The sequence below is a fragment of the Procambarus clarkii genome, chromosome 9 (genome assembly GCF_040958095.1).
Source record: "Procambarus clarkii isolate CNS0578487 chromosome 9, FALCON_Pclarkii_2.0, whole genome shotgun sequence".
In the NCBI taxonomy this organism is placed as follows: domain Eukaryota; kingdom Metazoa; phylum Arthropoda; class Malacostraca; order Decapoda; family Cambaridae; genus Procambarus; species Procambarus clarkii.
In genome coordinates, this window is record NC_091158.1 from 54,347,070 (window position 1) to 54,365,054 (window position 17,985).

Consider the following 17,985-nt stretch of genomic DNA (forward strand, 5'->3'; position numbering starts at 1 on the left):
TGACTTTCAATTTCAATAAGCTTAGATTGGTCAGCTAATACTAATGTTAGTTTTGAAAATGGTGGCCGTGTGTGGCTAAGGCATATGACAGGTAACAGATTTTTCACCTTTTTTAAAGTTTCAACATTACTAAGAATACGAGAAAGAAGCTATTTGCAAGCTTTCACTAAAAAATTATCGCATCTTTCTTTAATAATTTGAAACTTTTCCTGGGTTATAAAATTGTTTAGTCTGTTAGTGGCCCGAAGTGTTGAAAATTCGTAACCAAAGTCAACTTTCTCCAGGGGCAGATACATAGAAATGTAGTCCAAATTAACATGAAGCTTTGCATGATGAGGATGCACGATTCTTCTGAGTATTCCAGGAGTGAATTTTTCTAAGACAGTGTGAAGGCTATACTGATCTGCTTCATCTTTTTGATAAAGTAAATTCATCCTTTCAAAATCATTTAGGATTGGTTTGAGACATGTGAAATATAGCCCATTGGAGGGATCAGCGTACATTGAAAATAGTTGCCTTGCAACATATTTATCACAAGAGGAAAAAAGCTATTTGGTAATGAGTGGTTAAAGAATCCCACTGATCTAACAGCCGCTTTACATTACCACTCCTTGCCAACCATCGTCTTCCTGACAAAGGTATTAACTGTAAGGGATCTTTCCAATCATTTATCAATCTGGAAATTTCTAGATAACTTTCTCCCCTTAATGAAGATCTGTTTAACCAGGTGTAGCTTTTGAGATGAAGTATTAATTACAATTAAGGTTGGGAAATCTATGGCCCCTGGGGAGGATTGATTACCTTGCCTTGCGGTTACTTTTTCTTTCGAAGATTCCTAGTATCAATGCCCCCAGGGGGCCGGTCTGGGACCAGGCCTCCTAGGGTAAGTGGTCTAGTCAGTCAGGCTGTTGGACGCGGCTGTGATTTGTACACATTATATTATTAAAGCATAAATAATCATCATTGAGTTTTTTAATATTAATAGCCCAAAGTAGCCCAACTTGCTTTTAAACTAGCCCAAAAAGTTGCAAGTAGGGAAATTAAAAATATGGGAGCGCGGGGTTCTCAAAAGTAGCCCAATTCGCTACTTGTGGCCCAATCTGGCAACCCTGCGACTTGGGGGCTTAGCCCCAGGGGTACGCCTCAAAGGTTGATTTCGGTGTGAACTCGCCTAGGAATGGGGGAGGACCCATCTCAGAAAGACCGGTAAGGAGATGTCGGATGGCGATATTAATGTAAATATATATTAATTATGTGTTGCTAGGGAAATTGTTATTAGGGTTTGGTAATGGAATTAGGTTTGTGTGAGGGGAGAAGTTCGTGAAGGAGCTCCGTGTCTGATGAAGATTACATGGTGAACTTCAGTAGTGGAGCAGAGCTTCAGTGTTAATATAGAACTTCGAGTGTAGTGGATCTACACGTGTCGTTATTGAAGCTTGTTACGGACCCGAGCCCAACGTCCGAGCACGGAGCAGTGACGACCACGCCATCTGTGGGTCAGCTCCCGAAACCCCCTCCAAATGGACGGCGCCATCAAGTGAGGACAGGAAATACCAGCCACAAGGGCTAGTTTCCCGTCCTAATCAGCTCATAACACAGCTGCTGCTGACCTCTGGTGAGGTGGCGCTCAGACAGCAACGCCATCTATGGATTGGATAGGTGGGCGTTTGGGTCTGAGCCGGTAAGTGACGTGCCCTAGTGTGTAATCGTTATTGATGACGTGTCTGATTACAGAGTTGACCTGGGACTGCTGTAAGGGAAATTGGAGCAGTCTACCCAAGGCAGCCGACTGGTCTCCAAGCGTTTGCTGAAGCAACTGTGAGTCAACCCCCCCGGATGAACATTGTGGTGTTACCCTGCATGTGAAGTGGCAGTTGAAGGATTGTAGTACCCGGGACTGACTGGTGGAGACGCTTAATCACTGGGGTGTTGTGGCGAGGAGAGTGGTCTGTGGGATCACACGAGGCTCCTGACTAGGGTTCGCGACCTTAGTATCGATCGTGGAGTGGCCTAACCAGCGTCGCTGATTGGAACCTGCCAGCTACCGGCTGGACTTGTGGTTGATGGCCTCCACGACGGTGCCCCCAGTGGAACTGTGATTTGGCTGGCCTGTGGCCAGGGTAGACTCGTCAGGATCGAAGGATTCATCATAAGGCCACAAGAGCACCAAGAGCTTATCTTCGTGAGCACCGTGAACGTCCAGGGTCTTCAGAAGAAGACTACGTTGTGCATTCTAGTGTTTATCCCCCCCCCCCCCGTGTAATCGTTTATATAGTATTTATGGGGATGGTATTAATAATATTAAATTAAGTTTTTGCCTTTATGTCCCTTCCCCTTTAATTTACTTGCGTTACGGATCACATCCCTTGAAAGCCACTACTAGCTTGGGGCCGGATACCCTACCTCTAACAACATCAGAGTAAGAACCCGGTTGCGACCCGAGAGGGCCGTAACAAAGCTGCTTAGAGGAACTTCACAGACATTGAGTGGGATTTCAAGTAGCAGCAGATACTGGAGAACTGCAGGAGTACCTACCTAATATTTTGAGGACCAAAAGACAGTCGTTCTTAGTGGTGGGCCTCAGGACATAGAGAGGAGGATTGTAAAGACACTTTGATATGTATGCAGGAGTGCATGAGTACATATGGCGTGAGTGATGCAATGCAAGGTGAGAAAATATAATATTTCTTGCTGAAGAAATTCTTTATATTCTAGTTAGGCAAACCAAGCAGTGAGGAGGCAGTAGGCTAAGGGCTGAAAACTGAGCAGTAGCCTAGTGCCGTTTATTTGTTTAGGCATATATATATATATATATATATATATATATATATATATATATATATATATATATATATATATATATATATATATATATATATATATATATATATATATATATATGCGGAAAATCCACTGAGAAATGTGAAATGAGGTGAACGTTTCGGCTTGTTAAAGCCTTTGTCAACACCAGACTGACTAAGGAACATTTCTGTTCCCAATTAGGAACAGAATTGAACAATTATTTCTAATTGAACAATTTATTAATTGAACAATTGTTCCTAATTAGGAACAGAACATGAACAATTACGAACAATTCTGTTCCTAATTGTCCAAGTCGATTTGTTCATGCGTTCAAAAATCTCAAAAAAGATAGTTCATTACATATTACCAAGGCTGATAAGTCAAATGCAGTAGTTATTATGAATAAAGATGATTATGTCCGAAAAATGGAGTTACTCCTGGAAGACAGGGATACTTATCTATTGGTTAACAGAGATCCTACTGAAAAAGTGATTGCACATTTTAATAAAACTCTTAAAACTTTTTGTAAAGGCGATAAAGAGTTGATATCTAGGCTAACAAGTCGATCCCTCTCTCTTCCTTACATGTATGGTCTTATAAAAACTCATAAGCCATATAATCCGGCAAGGCCGATTATTAGTTCAATTGGTTCGGCGGCTTATAAACTCTCTAAGTGGTTAGTCAAAGTTTTGTCCCCTATAGTTGGTACTATTTCCAACTCACACTTGACAAACAATGTGGACTTAGTTAATAAGCTATCCACACTGAATTTAAGTTTTGATTTTAAACTTGTAAGTTTCGATGTGCCCGCTTTATTCACTAAAGTTCCTGTTGATGATCTGTTAGAATTTCTACGTGAGGAACTGCCTAAATATAATTTGAGCTTGCAGACCAATAAAGTATTGGAACTTATTAAATTGTGTATAAAAGACAATTATTTTAGTTTTAATGGAAAATTTTTCAAACAAACATTTGGTATGGCGATGGGCAATCCCCTGTTCCCAGTTTTAAGCAATTTGTATATGGAATTCTTTGAAACAAAAATTTTATCCAGGATTATCCCGGCTAATGTAGTTTGGTTTAGGTATGTTGATGATATTTTGTGCTTATGGCCGTGCAACAAAGACCAGATAGTTTTTTCTTAATGAACTCAATTCTTTGGTACCTTCAATAAAATTCACTTGTGAGACTGAGGAGAATGGTACTCTTCCGTTTTTGGACATTATGATTCATAGAGTCACTAGAAAATTCAAATTTAATGTGTATAGGAAACCTACCAACGTGGGGTCGTATGTTCATTTTTATTCGAATCATCATAGTAAAGTTAAACAGGCAGTATTTTCAGGAATGTTTCTACGAGCTTTGAGGGTTTGCAGCCCTGAGTTTTTTGATGAAGAGATTACTAAAATATATGAAATTGGGAAGAGTTTACAATATCCTAAAAGGTTTTTGGATTTCTCGTTTGTACAAGCCAAGCGTACGTTTTATAATCACGTCCCTAAGGCGAAACCAAAAATTATTAACTCATTGCTGGTACCTTATGCGAGTGGACTTGAAAAATTGTCTCTGATTTTTAAGAAACTTATTATAAATTTGGTGTTCACTAATAGTACGATCAAATCCAATTTAATAAAAAACTCCCCTGACACAGCAGGTTGTGTGTATTCGATTCCCTGCAATGATTGTGATTCTGTGTACCTTGGACAAACAGGAAAGTCCTTACAATTGCGGTTGTCACAACATGCTTATAGTATTAGAACTGCCCAAACGTCTAATGCATTGTATCTACATACGAGTTTATGCGATCACAATATTAACTGGAATGGGGCAAAAAGCATTACCAATTGTGGGGATTTCGTGGAACGGAATTTGATTGACTCTGCTCTAATCAGTCTGTGTCCAAATCTTCTTAATGTTAGTACTGGTATGTACAAACTAGATCCATTTTTAAGTTAAAATATTGCACAACAGTTTAAGAAACAATTCTGATAGAGAGGCTCACAATGTCTCATTATATTTGTATATTCATATATTGTGTGTTCATGAGGCTTTTCTTTAATCTTTCATCCTTATTCTCTGACCGCTTAATCCTCTTTGACCATTCTAAGCTAAGCTATACCTGTTTTTGGTTAATTCTTTCCCTAGGGATGGGTTGGTCAGGTGTCGGCCTATATATCCTCCCCCTTCCCTTCTCCTTAGTCAGTCTGGTGTTGACAAAGGCTTTAACAAGCCGAAACGTTCACCTCATTTCATATTTCTCTGTGGATTTTCAGCATAAAAATGATCAGTGTTTTGTGATCGTCAATTGCAATTTGCCGAATTGAAAGCAAAGGTCAACAAACTGATCGAAACTGTGAACGCCAAGAAATCCGGACTCCACCTGCCAAAGATCATTGGGGAATATAAACCTGGATATGCGTATGGAAATGTCAAGACACACAAGCCTGGAAACCCACTTCGGCCAATCATTAGCCATATACCCACACCCACGTACACACTGGTGAAGCGACTCAACGGCCTGCTGACTCCTTATGTTCCTTGCGCCTTCAGCCTGAAGTCTCCAAAGGAATTTGTTGACTTACTGCGGGGCACACGGGCCACAGGGATAAGAGCCTCGTTGGACGTAGAATCGCTGTTTACCAACGTACCTGTGGACGAGACAATCGGGATGATAGCCGACAGAGTGTATCGTGATCCAGCCTGTACTCCTCTTGACATACCAGAAAATATTCTGAGGAAATTACTCCAAGCTTGTACTAAAGAGGCACCCTTCTTGAGCCCGGATGGGCACATGTATAAGCAAGTAGATGGGGTCGCCATGGGTTATCCCCTAGGTGTCCTATTTGCAAACTTCTACATGGGTACCATCGAGTAAAAAGTCTTAGTCGACATGAACTTGAAACCGGCCATATACTGCAGGTATGTTGACGACATTTTTAAACAGGTACCTGATGTCAGACATCTGCAGGAGCTGAAGGAGGCATTTGAGCAGAGTTCCGTGCTGTGTTTCACTTACGAGATGGAAAAGGATGGGAAGCTGCCCTTTCTAGATGTAACAGTCATGGAAAAGAGCGGAGGTTTCCACACTGCAGTCTACACTAAGGAAACGAACATAGGAATGTGCCTAAATGCCAACAGCGACTGCCCAGACAGGTACAAGAGGAGTGTTGTTAACGCATATGTCGACCGTGCTCTCAGCCACAGCTCAGAATGGAAGCAAGTCGACGAAGAACTCTGTAGGGTAAGGCAGGTCCTAGTCAACAACGGCTTCTCCAATGGTTTCGTCGAAGACATCATAAGAAGGAAAGTGAAACGCCATGCAACCTCTGAAGAGACAACTAACACAACACCTATACCCCCTATTAGACTATTTTACAGGAACTTCTTTTCCACAGCTCATAAAACGGAGGAAAGGGTCCTGAAAGATATTGTTAATAGAAACGTTATCCCTACAGACAAAAATCAGAGGATACAACTGACGATTTACTATAAAACCAGAAAAACGGCCAGCCTACTCATGAGAAACTCTCCAGACACAAAGCAGAACGCTTTAAAAGAGACCAACGTCGTCTATGCCTTTAAATGCCCACTTAGGGACTGTAAGCTCAAAAAAAAAACAGTATATAGGCAAAACAACAACATCTCTTTCTAGGCGTTTAACGATGCATAAGCAACAGGGCTCCATTAAGGCACATATAATCTCTTCCCACAACCAAACCATCGCCAGAGAAATCCTAGTAAACAACACAGAAATCATCGATAGATACAGCGATAGCAGACGGCTTGACGTTTGCGAGGCACTGCACATTAAGAAGTCAACACCAGCAATCAACAGCCAATTAATGCACAACTATATTCTACCCACCTCAAGACTCCGCTCCAATATAGAAGCATCAAGAAATATGGACCAATAGGCTTTCTTCAATCACTTCCTTTTCAATACCCATTGTTTCGTGTTCTGTCTTGTGTTGATGAAATTATTACCCTATTAAATACCACCTCACCCCATCCACCTCACTCAAAAGTAGATATAAACAAATCGGAGATATGTAAAGTTCTATTCAGTTGTGTATGTGTAAAGTCTTTAAAAATGTAATAAGTTTTACGAAACGCGCTCAAGTGTCGCGTCAGACTAGAAATAAAAATGAATTTTGGAGAATTGATTTTTGAATTACCTCCAACAGTGAAAAGAAATGTACGACAGATTGAGAAAATTCGTGTTAGAATTATTAATCTTACTTTTTCGGTCATATTTAATAATATATATATATATATATATATATATATATATATATATATATATATATATATATATATATATATATATATATATATATATATATATATATATATATATATATATATATATATATATATATATATATATATATATATATATATATATATATATATATATATATATATATATATATATATTATTAAATATGACCGAAAAAGTAAGATTAATAATTCTAACACGAATTTTCTCAATCTGTCGTACATTTCTTTTCACTGTTGGAGGTAATTCAAAAATCAATTCTCCAAAATTCATTTTTATTTCTAGTCTGACGCGAACTGCAGAAGGCTTATTGGCCCATACGAGGCAGCTCCTATCTAAGCACAAAGATTAATCCAGTGTAATTGGCCTATTATGTTGGACATTGTCTTTTGTGTTGGCATCGATATGTTTTAGTCTTGTCCTTACTCTCATGGTGGGTAGAGTAAATAGTTCCGTGATTTGGGTGTCATATATATATATATATATATATATATATATATATATATATATATATATATATATATATATATATATATATATATATATATATATATATATATATATATATATATATATATATATATATATATATATATATATATATATATATATATATATATATATATATATATATATATATATATATATATATAAATTGCTCCTCGAAACTCAGCCACAGCACAGGCCCTGCAAAGCAAGCACCCACCCAGAGCCCCTCTAGGCGACAACATCGTTCCACCATCAGCCGACACCATTTCAGACCCATTAACTGTTGGTGAATCTGAGGTCTACAAAGCAGCCCTTTCTTTTCCACCTAGGTCAGCAGGCGGCTTTACAGGGTTATAACCTTGACATATTAAGCAAATGTTAAATCCTGCGGTTGGTGATGCTGCACAAGATCTTCTTATGGAACTCACAAGGTTCGTCAACATGTGCCTGGTTGGTGATATACCTGAGGTCATCAGGCCTCTCTTTTTGGTGCGTCCTTCTGTGCTCTCAAAAAGAAGGACGAAGAAATCGGGCCAATCGCTGTTGGCAACACTCTCCGACGCCTGATTGCCAAGGCTGCTACGAGGGTTGTCAGCCAGCAAGCGGCTGAATTGCTGAAACCAATCCAGCTAGGATTTGGAATCCCCCAAGGCTGTGAAGCGGCTGCCCATGCAGCACGAGCATACATCACCAACATTTCTGATGAAAAGGCCCTGCTCAAACTGGACTTTAAGAATGCCTTCAACATGGTCAGAAGAGATGCAGTACTTTGTACCGTACATCACCATTTCCGGCCCCTCTACCCGTTCATACTATCGTGCTACAGTGGTGAGTTTTTGCATAAATGTGCCTGAGTGAGTGAGTGAGTAAGAGAGGTACACTATCTGTAAGTACAAGATCTTGTCATTGTTTATTGTGTCTGTCTGTGTTGATCTGAGGGATCAACCACAGTTCTCACATTCTCATACCTGACACATGTTATAGGTGAAGGCACCCGACGGTGTATGCGTGTTTATCTGTGTGGTATCACTGCATTACACACGTCTGTGAATGTGAGCTTCACATATACCACACATTTAGTATTGCGTGATATTATTATTATGCATGTTATTGCCTGTCCCATTGACAGTGCCATTGTGTTTATTGCATATCATCATTACCCGAGTATCCGGTTGGAACTCTTGTGATCCCTTTGCATACCGGCAGTTAGGATGCCGTGTTAATGATTAGCTGTCAACTGTGTTTCGTGTTTCGAAGTTAGGTGTTTCGCCACGAGTGGGTCCGAGTGGATTATCCAGATGTCAAGAGTCTTGCTAATGCAACCATAGCCTTTCTGACGCCAATCTAAAGTAAATCAAGCACCCTTTGTATTAGTGGTTAAGTTAGTAAATAAACTACTGTTAAGCTATATGCGGTGTTTCCGTTGAACTACTTCTGAGTACTGCCAACAAATTATTCAAGCCTTCAGCTCTAGGTGTCTTCAACACCGAGTTGCCTAATTCACTAAACTATAAATGTGATGAAGACCCTAGGAGTCCCTTAAAGTGTTAAATCATTGAGGAGATTCCAACGATCAACGTGGAGCAGGACGTAATGAGGCTAGTCTGAGAAGAGACCCTCAAGGACTCTAACTCGACCTTGCTCCCAGGCCCTGTACGGTTGCTCCTATATTTTCTCTGCTAATTCCAACAGCTTCGTGAAGTGTCTGCCACATGTACATTGGCGACGTACGCATTGCAGTCGGGAAAGCAAAAAAAGAAAACCCCCACAATGTCATACAAAATAATTAAATCAAAATGAAAATTATTCGAAAGCTATGAAAATTCAATTTTTCATTGATATTGGAAACATTGAAATGGAATTATAACACATTTAGTATAGCGTGAGTTGCTCTTACGTGCAACAGATGGCGCTGTTCTTCAAAAATGCATGTTTTAAACTGTCACAGGTGTGGTATCTATATTTATAGTCACGAAATTAGTGGTAAGGCAAACAACACAGCTCAATTACAATACAATGTCACACAAAATAATTAAATCAAAATTAAAATCAATCAAAATCTACAAAAATTAAATTTATCAATGCAATCATAAACATTGAAATGGAATTCATAACATATTTAGTTATATTGTGTCTTCAAACTCTGAGAAGAACTCTGTAGGGTAAGGCAGGTCCTAGTCAATAACGGCTTCTCCAATGGTTTCATCGAAGACATCATAAGAAGGAAAGTGAAAAGCCATGCAACCTCCGAAGAGACAGCTAACACAACACCTATACCCCCTATTAGACTATTTTACAGGAACTTCTTTTCCACAGCTCATAAAACGGAGGAAAGGGTCCTGAAAGATATTGTTAATAGAAACGTTATCCCTACAGACAAAAATCAGAGGATACAACTGACGATTTACTATAAAACCAGAAAAACGGCCAGCCTACTCATGAGAAACTCTCCAGACACAAAACAGAACGCTTTAAAAGAGACTAACGTCGTCTATGCCTTCAAATGCCCACTTGGGGACTGTAAGCTCCAAAAAACCCAGTATATAGGCAAGACAACAACATCTCTTTCTAGGCGTTTAACGATGCATAAGCAACAGGGCTCCATTAAGGAACATATAATCTCTTCCCATAACCAAACCATCGCCAGAGAAATCCTAGTAAACAACACAGAAATCATCGATAGATACAGCGATAGCAGGCGGCTTGACGTTTGCGAGGCACTACACATCGAGAAGTCAACACCAGCAATCAACAGCCAATTATTGCACAACTATATTCTACCCACCTCAAGACTCCGCTCCAATATAGAAGCATCAAGAAATATGGACCAATAGGCTTTCTACAAACACTTCTATTCAATACCCATTGTTTCTGTTCTGTCTTGTGTTGATACTTTTAATACCCTATTAATATCCCCTGTTCTGTCTTGTGTTAATGCCACATCATCCTTCCCACCTCACTCAAATGTAGATATAATATCAGAGAGACGTAAGTTCTAATCAGTTGTGTATCTGTGAAGTCTTTGAAAATGTAATAAGTTTTACGAAACGCGCCCGTGTCGCGTCAGACTAGAAATAAAAATGAATTTTGGAGAAGTGATTTTTGATTTACCTCCAACAGTGAAGCGTAATGTACGAAAGATTGAGAAAATTCGTGTTAGAATTATTAATCTTACTTTTTCGGTCATATTTAATAACATATGTCTACAGGAAAGACTGCTACCAAAATATACTAATATATATATATATATATATATATATATGTATATATATATATATATATATATATATATATATATATATATATATATATATATGTCGTACGTAGTAGCCAGAACGCACTTCTCAACCTACTATGCAAGGCCCAATTTGCCTAATAAGCCAAGTTTTCATGAATTAATTGTTTTTCGACTACCTAACCTACCTAACCTAACCTAACCTAACTTTTTCGGCTACCTAACCTAACCTAACCTATGAAGATAGGTAAGGTTCGGTTAGGTAGGGTTGGTTAGGTTTGGTCATATATCTACGTTAATTTTATCTCCAATAATAAAAAATTGACCTCAAACATAATGAAATGGGTAGATTTATCATTTCATAAGAAAAAAATTAGAGAAAATATATTAATTCAGGAAAACTTGGCTTATTAGGCAAATCGGGCCTTGCATAGTAGGCTGAGAAGTGCGTTCTGGCTACTATATATATATATATATATATATATATATATATATATATATATATATATATATATATATATATATATATATATATATATATATATATATATATATATGTCGTACCTAGTAGCCAGAACTCATTTCTCAGCCTACTATACATGGCCCGATTTGCCTAATAAGCCAAGTTTTCCTGAATTAATATATTTTCTCTAAATTTCTTCTTATGAAATGATAAAGCTACCCATTTCATTATGTATGAGGTCAATTTTTTTTCATTGGAGTTAAAATTAACGTAGATATATGACCGAACCTAACCAACCCTACCTAACCTAACCTAACCTATCTCTATAGGTTAGGTTGGGTTATGTAGCCGAAAAATTTAGGTTAGGTTAGGTTAGGTAGGTTCGGTAGTCGAAAAACAATTAATTCATGAAAACTTGGCTTATTAGGCAAATCGGGCCTTGCATTGTAGGCTGAGAAGTGAGTTCTGGCTACTAGGTACGACATATATATATATATATAAATATATATATAAATATATATATATATATATATATATATATATATATATATATATATATATATATATATATAAATATAAATATATATATATATATATATATATATATATATATATATATATATATATATATATATATATATATATATATATATATATATATAGGAACACAAATGCGAACAAGCCTGAATGGTCCCCAGGACACGATATTAAGACGCCTTAATATTAAGGCGTCTTGTACATACCAGTTGCGTTGCTCCTGGGAGTATGGGTTCGAGTCACTTCTGGGGTGTGAGTTTTCAGTTGCATATTGTCCTGGGGACCATTCAGGCTTGTTCGCATTTGTGTTCCTCACGTGAACCCCAAAGAATGAGGTGATTTGGTAAAATGCTATGCCCAAGATTACTATCCGAGTGCCGGCGGTGGGGTGGTTCAAATAGCCTCGGCTATCACCTCATTATGTCCGGTCGTGATGGTCAAGTGGATTAAGGCGTCTTGTACATACCAGTTGCTTTGCTCCTGGGAGTATGGGTTCGAGTCACTTCTGGGGTGTGAGTTTTCAGTTGCATATTGTCCAGGGGACCATTCAGGCTTGTTCGCATTTGTGTTCCTCACGTGTGCCCCAAAGAATGAGGTGATTTGGTAAAATGCTATGCCCAAGATTACTATCCGAGTGCCGGCGGTAGGGTGGTTCAAATAGCCTCGGCTATCACCTCATTATGTCCGGTCGTGATGGTCAAGTGGATTAAGGCGTCTTGTACATACCAGTTGTGTTGCTCCTGGGAGTATGGGTTCGAGTCACTTCTGGGGTGTGAGTTTTCAGTTGCATATTGTCCTGGGGACCATTCAGGCTTGTTCGCATATATATATATATATATATATATATATATATATATATATATATATATATATATATATATATATATATATATATATATATATATATATATGTTGTACCTAGTAGCCAGAACGTCGTACTCGGCCTACTATGCAAGGCCCAATTTGCCTAATAAGCCAAGTTTTCCTGAATTAATATATTTTCTTCAATTTTTTTCTAATGAAATTATAAAGCTACCCATTACATTATGTATGAGGTCAATTGTTTTTTATTGAAGTTAAAATTAACGTAGATATATGACCGACCCTAACCAACCCTACCTAACCTAACCTAACCTATCTTTATAGGTTAGGTAGCCGAAAAAGTTAGGTTAGGTTAGGTTAGGTAGTCGAAAAAACATTAATTCATGAAAACTTGGCTTATTAGTCAAATCAGGCCTTGCATAGTAGGCTGTGAAGTGCGTTCTGGCTACTAGGTACGATATATATATATATATATATGTGTATATCACGAAAATAAACACGTGATTAAGAATGTGACAATGTCAGACCACGGAGGAAAAATGAAACAGGAATTTCCTTAAGTACTTTCGTATATTAAATACATCTTCAGAAGGTCCAGGGACCTTCTGAAGATGTATTTAATATACGAAAGTACTTAAGGAAATTCCTGTTTCATTTTTCCTCCGTGGTCTAACATTGTCATTCATATATATATATATATATATATATATATATATATATATATATATATATATATATATATATATATATATATATATATATATATATATATATATATATGTCGTACCTAGTAGCCAGAACTCACTTCTCAGCCTACTATTCAAGGCCCGATTTGCCTAATAAGCCAAGTTTTCCTGAATTAATATATTTACTATAATTTTTTTCTCATGAAATGATAAAGCAACCCTTTTCTCTATGTATGAGGTCAATTTGTTTTTATTGGAGTTAAAATTAATGTAGATATATGACCGAACCTAACCAACCCTACCTAACCTAACCTAACCTATATTTATAGGTAAGGTTAGGTTAGGTAGCCAAAAAAAGCTAGGTTAGGTTAGGTTAGGTAGGATAGGTAGACGAAAAAACATTAATTCATGAAAACTTGGCTTATTAGGCAAATCGGGCCTTGAATAGTAGGCTGAGAAGTGCGTTCTGGCTATTAGGTACGACATATATATATATATATATATATATATATATATATATATATATATATATATATATATATATATATATATATATATATATATATAAATATATATATATATATATATATATGCATATATGCTGTGAGAACTGACCTGTGTGATATATATTTATTTAATTTATATGAAATTTATATATAATTTATATTTATATTAATTTATATATTTCGATAGTAATTTGTATGATTTTAGCAAAATGTATTTCTGCAATATTCTCACAAATCAATTTCTTGCAAATTAGGGTGGGTTTATCAAAATTTATATATATACAGCCAATCAAACTACAGTATTAATTTACATATATGTGGTAATAATAATTTAGATATTGTCTTTTGAACAGTAGGCTTAGTCCACCAGGTATAAACATGAATGAAGGCACCAAATAATCTTCGAAATGTAAGCTAGTGTCTCCATTCCTGTAATGGAGTACCAAGCAACTGTACTGCTTCCTCTTCTATTATTCCTGTCAAAGGGCACTAGCTGTGTAAACCAGAATCCAAAAGCCAGACAGCTATATCAGATGAAACATTTGTTATGTTATTAGATTAAGGATAAGTAGACCAAGGATTAATTACCTGGGTTGAATCGTTGCCCCATGTCCTTACCAGAATTAATCCTATCTACCTGACATTACTGGCCAGAAATGACTATTGATAAGATTTCGGAAAGACACTTCCCCTTGTTTAGATGTTGACTGCATGTTGATGATGGAGGAAGCACTAATTTGATCTCCATTACACTTCGTCCATAGGAGAATTATAGGAGCTGAACTTGCTCTAAGTGACTCAGTCCAACAACAATGGCAACCTCCTTCACGCCACTGATGCCTGGCTCTCCTTTTCCAGATGTTAGTAATTGCTAGAAAGGTCACATTTACTCTATTTTGATACTAATACTTAAGTTAATTCAAAAGAGATGTTTTTATGATGTTATTAGTCCAAAGACTGCAGTATTAAGGATAATTCCCAACAGAATAGCTGGTGAATATATAAAGCTTTGTGGCAATGATACCTCGTTTTCTGATGACGGAAAATTCCACTATGCTACATTTTGTATGGGTTAGCTTGTGTATTCAACAGCAGCAATATTATCTGCCTATTGTATTTAATATTAGTAAATGGTGTCGGGTTTTCCAAAATAATTCCCTGGGGGCCGAACACGGGTCAAAGTCCTATTTAGAACAGACGAACACCGATACTTCTCCTTAGAAATTATGAGATTAATTTGATGTTAGTAGTTAGTAATAACACCTTTGTGAGTCTGTTCGTATAGGACGAATGTCCCATACTAGAGTTGCAGGGGTTAGAAGACAAATGCGATTTAATTTCCCTGTTAACTCTTGGAAGTCAAAAATTCTAGCCTATTTACATATTATTTAACCCAGAGGACTGAATGTGATCAAGTACTACAGTCAAATGTGATTCAGGGACTGCAGTGAGATCAGTGACATTAGATATAATAACTTGAAGCTTATTCAGGTAACTGGTCACTGATATATAAGCACTGAAGCCCATGGAATTCATCTTGATTAAATAAGAAATGTATCAAAATCAGTTGTCGGATTAATTGGTGTTTAATTTAGTTTGTTGATTCAGAGGATTGAATAGTCAATCACTAAAGTCAAGTATGGTTCTGAGACTGCATTGGGTTCAGTGACATTGGTCGCAATTACTTGTAGCTGTTTAGGCTACAGTTCACTGATTTGCCACTGAAAAATTTGTTCAATGTCAACCAATATTTTTTAACTAGTTGTATATGAAAAGAACTGCAATTATCCCAAGTTTCACTACTGCAGTGTAAATAGAAAGGGAGAGTTTTTATTATTTTTTATTTTTTTTTTAACGAATTTTACACATTTTCAAGTGTAAATAAACAAACACACCTCTCAGATATAATCATTCTATGACACTTTTCTGAAACAATTGCATATAATAAAGGATCCGGAGGTAGGGAGTTTCCAAAACGTCTTTAGTTTTCCTAATATAAATATTCAAATTTCCCCCCCCCCCTTCCAAAAAAAAATTATGCAAATATGTCATGTTTATTGCTATTATAAAATCAATAAATGAACTTAGGAAAAAAACGCTTACTTGGGATTTTAGATACATAAACTTTACATATAAGGGGTAAGGTTCATGTAAATTGAATAAAAAATGAGACTTATATGAACGTTTATGTTACTTATAAATATTAAAAATAAATAAAAAAATAATAAAGTCTAAGGTGCTGCCATCTGTTGCTGAGGTTGACATCAACCAGTTTTCTGCAAAATTGGCACCCTTACAGATAGGCTTATGTGCAGTCAGGTGTATAAGTTTCATGCAAATCGTCCGATAAAAAAAATGAATAAAAAATATATTTATATCAATTTTTTATAACTTAATTATTTTTCTAATAAAACTAATTATAATATTTTTTATTATATGCTATTGTGATAGCTGAGAGTCATAGATATGATTTCAGTTGACACTTGTGTTTGATGACCAGTTAGTAATAATTTTGACACCTACTTCACTATTTTTTCTCCCTTCCTATTTATGCTACGATGCTGAGACTTGGATCAGATGAAACCCTTTTCATATACAACTAGTCAAAAGAGTTTGATTGAAATCGAACTAGTTTTAATTTATTGCATTTTTTTTGGAAATCTGGAGCCCTTGTCCCTTAAATTAAGATCAACATCTGTTGTGATAGTCCGCTGTAATCACCTTAGTATAATGCTATTGGAGATATAATCATCTGACAAATGTAGATTTCTACTAGTATTGTTTATCTGCAGGCATAGGTCTCCTCAGACTTAATACTGGGCCTGAGAGTAATTTACCTCTTGCAGAATTTAGCATTGTTATGCCCTGATATTTAGTAGGGCTACCAATGAATCAAAGTAGTAGTCTGTACCTACAAGGGTACCGAAGTCGGTGAGGTAATCAGACTTAATTTTATCTGCCAATTTTATTCCACTATATCTCAGGAATTTGGCTGTTGCTCCTAAACCTTGAACTTGTAAGTCGGCTGGTATTTTGTCCATTACAATGGCTTGTACCTGACAGACTTAGCTGCCTAAACGTACTGATGGTTGTACCACCTGGTAGACTTGAGGTCCTGTATCTGTTAGAAACCCTGAGATATTGATTATCGTCTGGGTTACAGGCCTTAACTCCATTGGGTCTGGAATACGTTAATTTCGTATGTTTGCACAGTGCTGCATGGTGCTTACCTCGTCTACACCTGTTGCAGGTGTAGAATTGGGTCTCACAATAGTCTATGTTGTGTGATGTGAGACACCTTGAACATCTCCCTAATTCCTGGAGTCGCTTAATACGAGTGTCTCTGTCTGGATATTTGACACAACGGTATGTTGAATGTTTCTTTTTGCAGAACATACATGTCCCCCAGCCTACTGCACACTTGGAAGTTACCGGGTTTGGGTGAATTAGTAACAGTAGGCTTGGAGGATTCTGCTGCATTGCCAGATTTTCTCCAACTTGGTGTGAGAGTAATTGGTTGATGTTTATTTGGGGTAGTTGTTTTACCATTTAATTGACTATCATTTTCTCTTTCTGGAGGCTCGCAAGAGGCTTTAACTTCCTCATTTGCAAGTCATTTGTCTATAATGGAAAGCAAACCTTCAGTGATGTCCTATACTGTCAGGATGGTGTTATGTTGGTGTGTGTATAATTCATCTAGTATATCGCTGGACAATTTTAGTTGAAGGACTATCTTGGTCATCCACTCACTAGTGGTTATGTCAACCTTAAGACTGAATGTTCTTTTAGTAGTGACTCAAACTCTATGCTGAAGGATTGTAATGAGTCAGCAGTCTGATCAGGTTGAGATAAGCTCAGCAATTGTACTAGATGTATGAAAGTTTTCTCATTGCCAGTATTATCCCTAGGAAGCTGGACTGGACAATTAGTGTTGTCACTATTTCATTTACATTTTCTACTTCTGGTTCAGCTTCACCTTTAATTTCAGTTTGGAGACATGTTAACTTAGTAGCCTCAGGTATTGGGTTTTCAGAATCCACAGAGACTGTGGATAAATTGTCTGAGAGCTGTTTAATTTCTGGTGGTACAATATTGGGTGATGCTGTAGTAGGTGAGGCTTTATCCTCGTTTATTAAAGGATCTAATCTGGCTTGACATTTATTCTC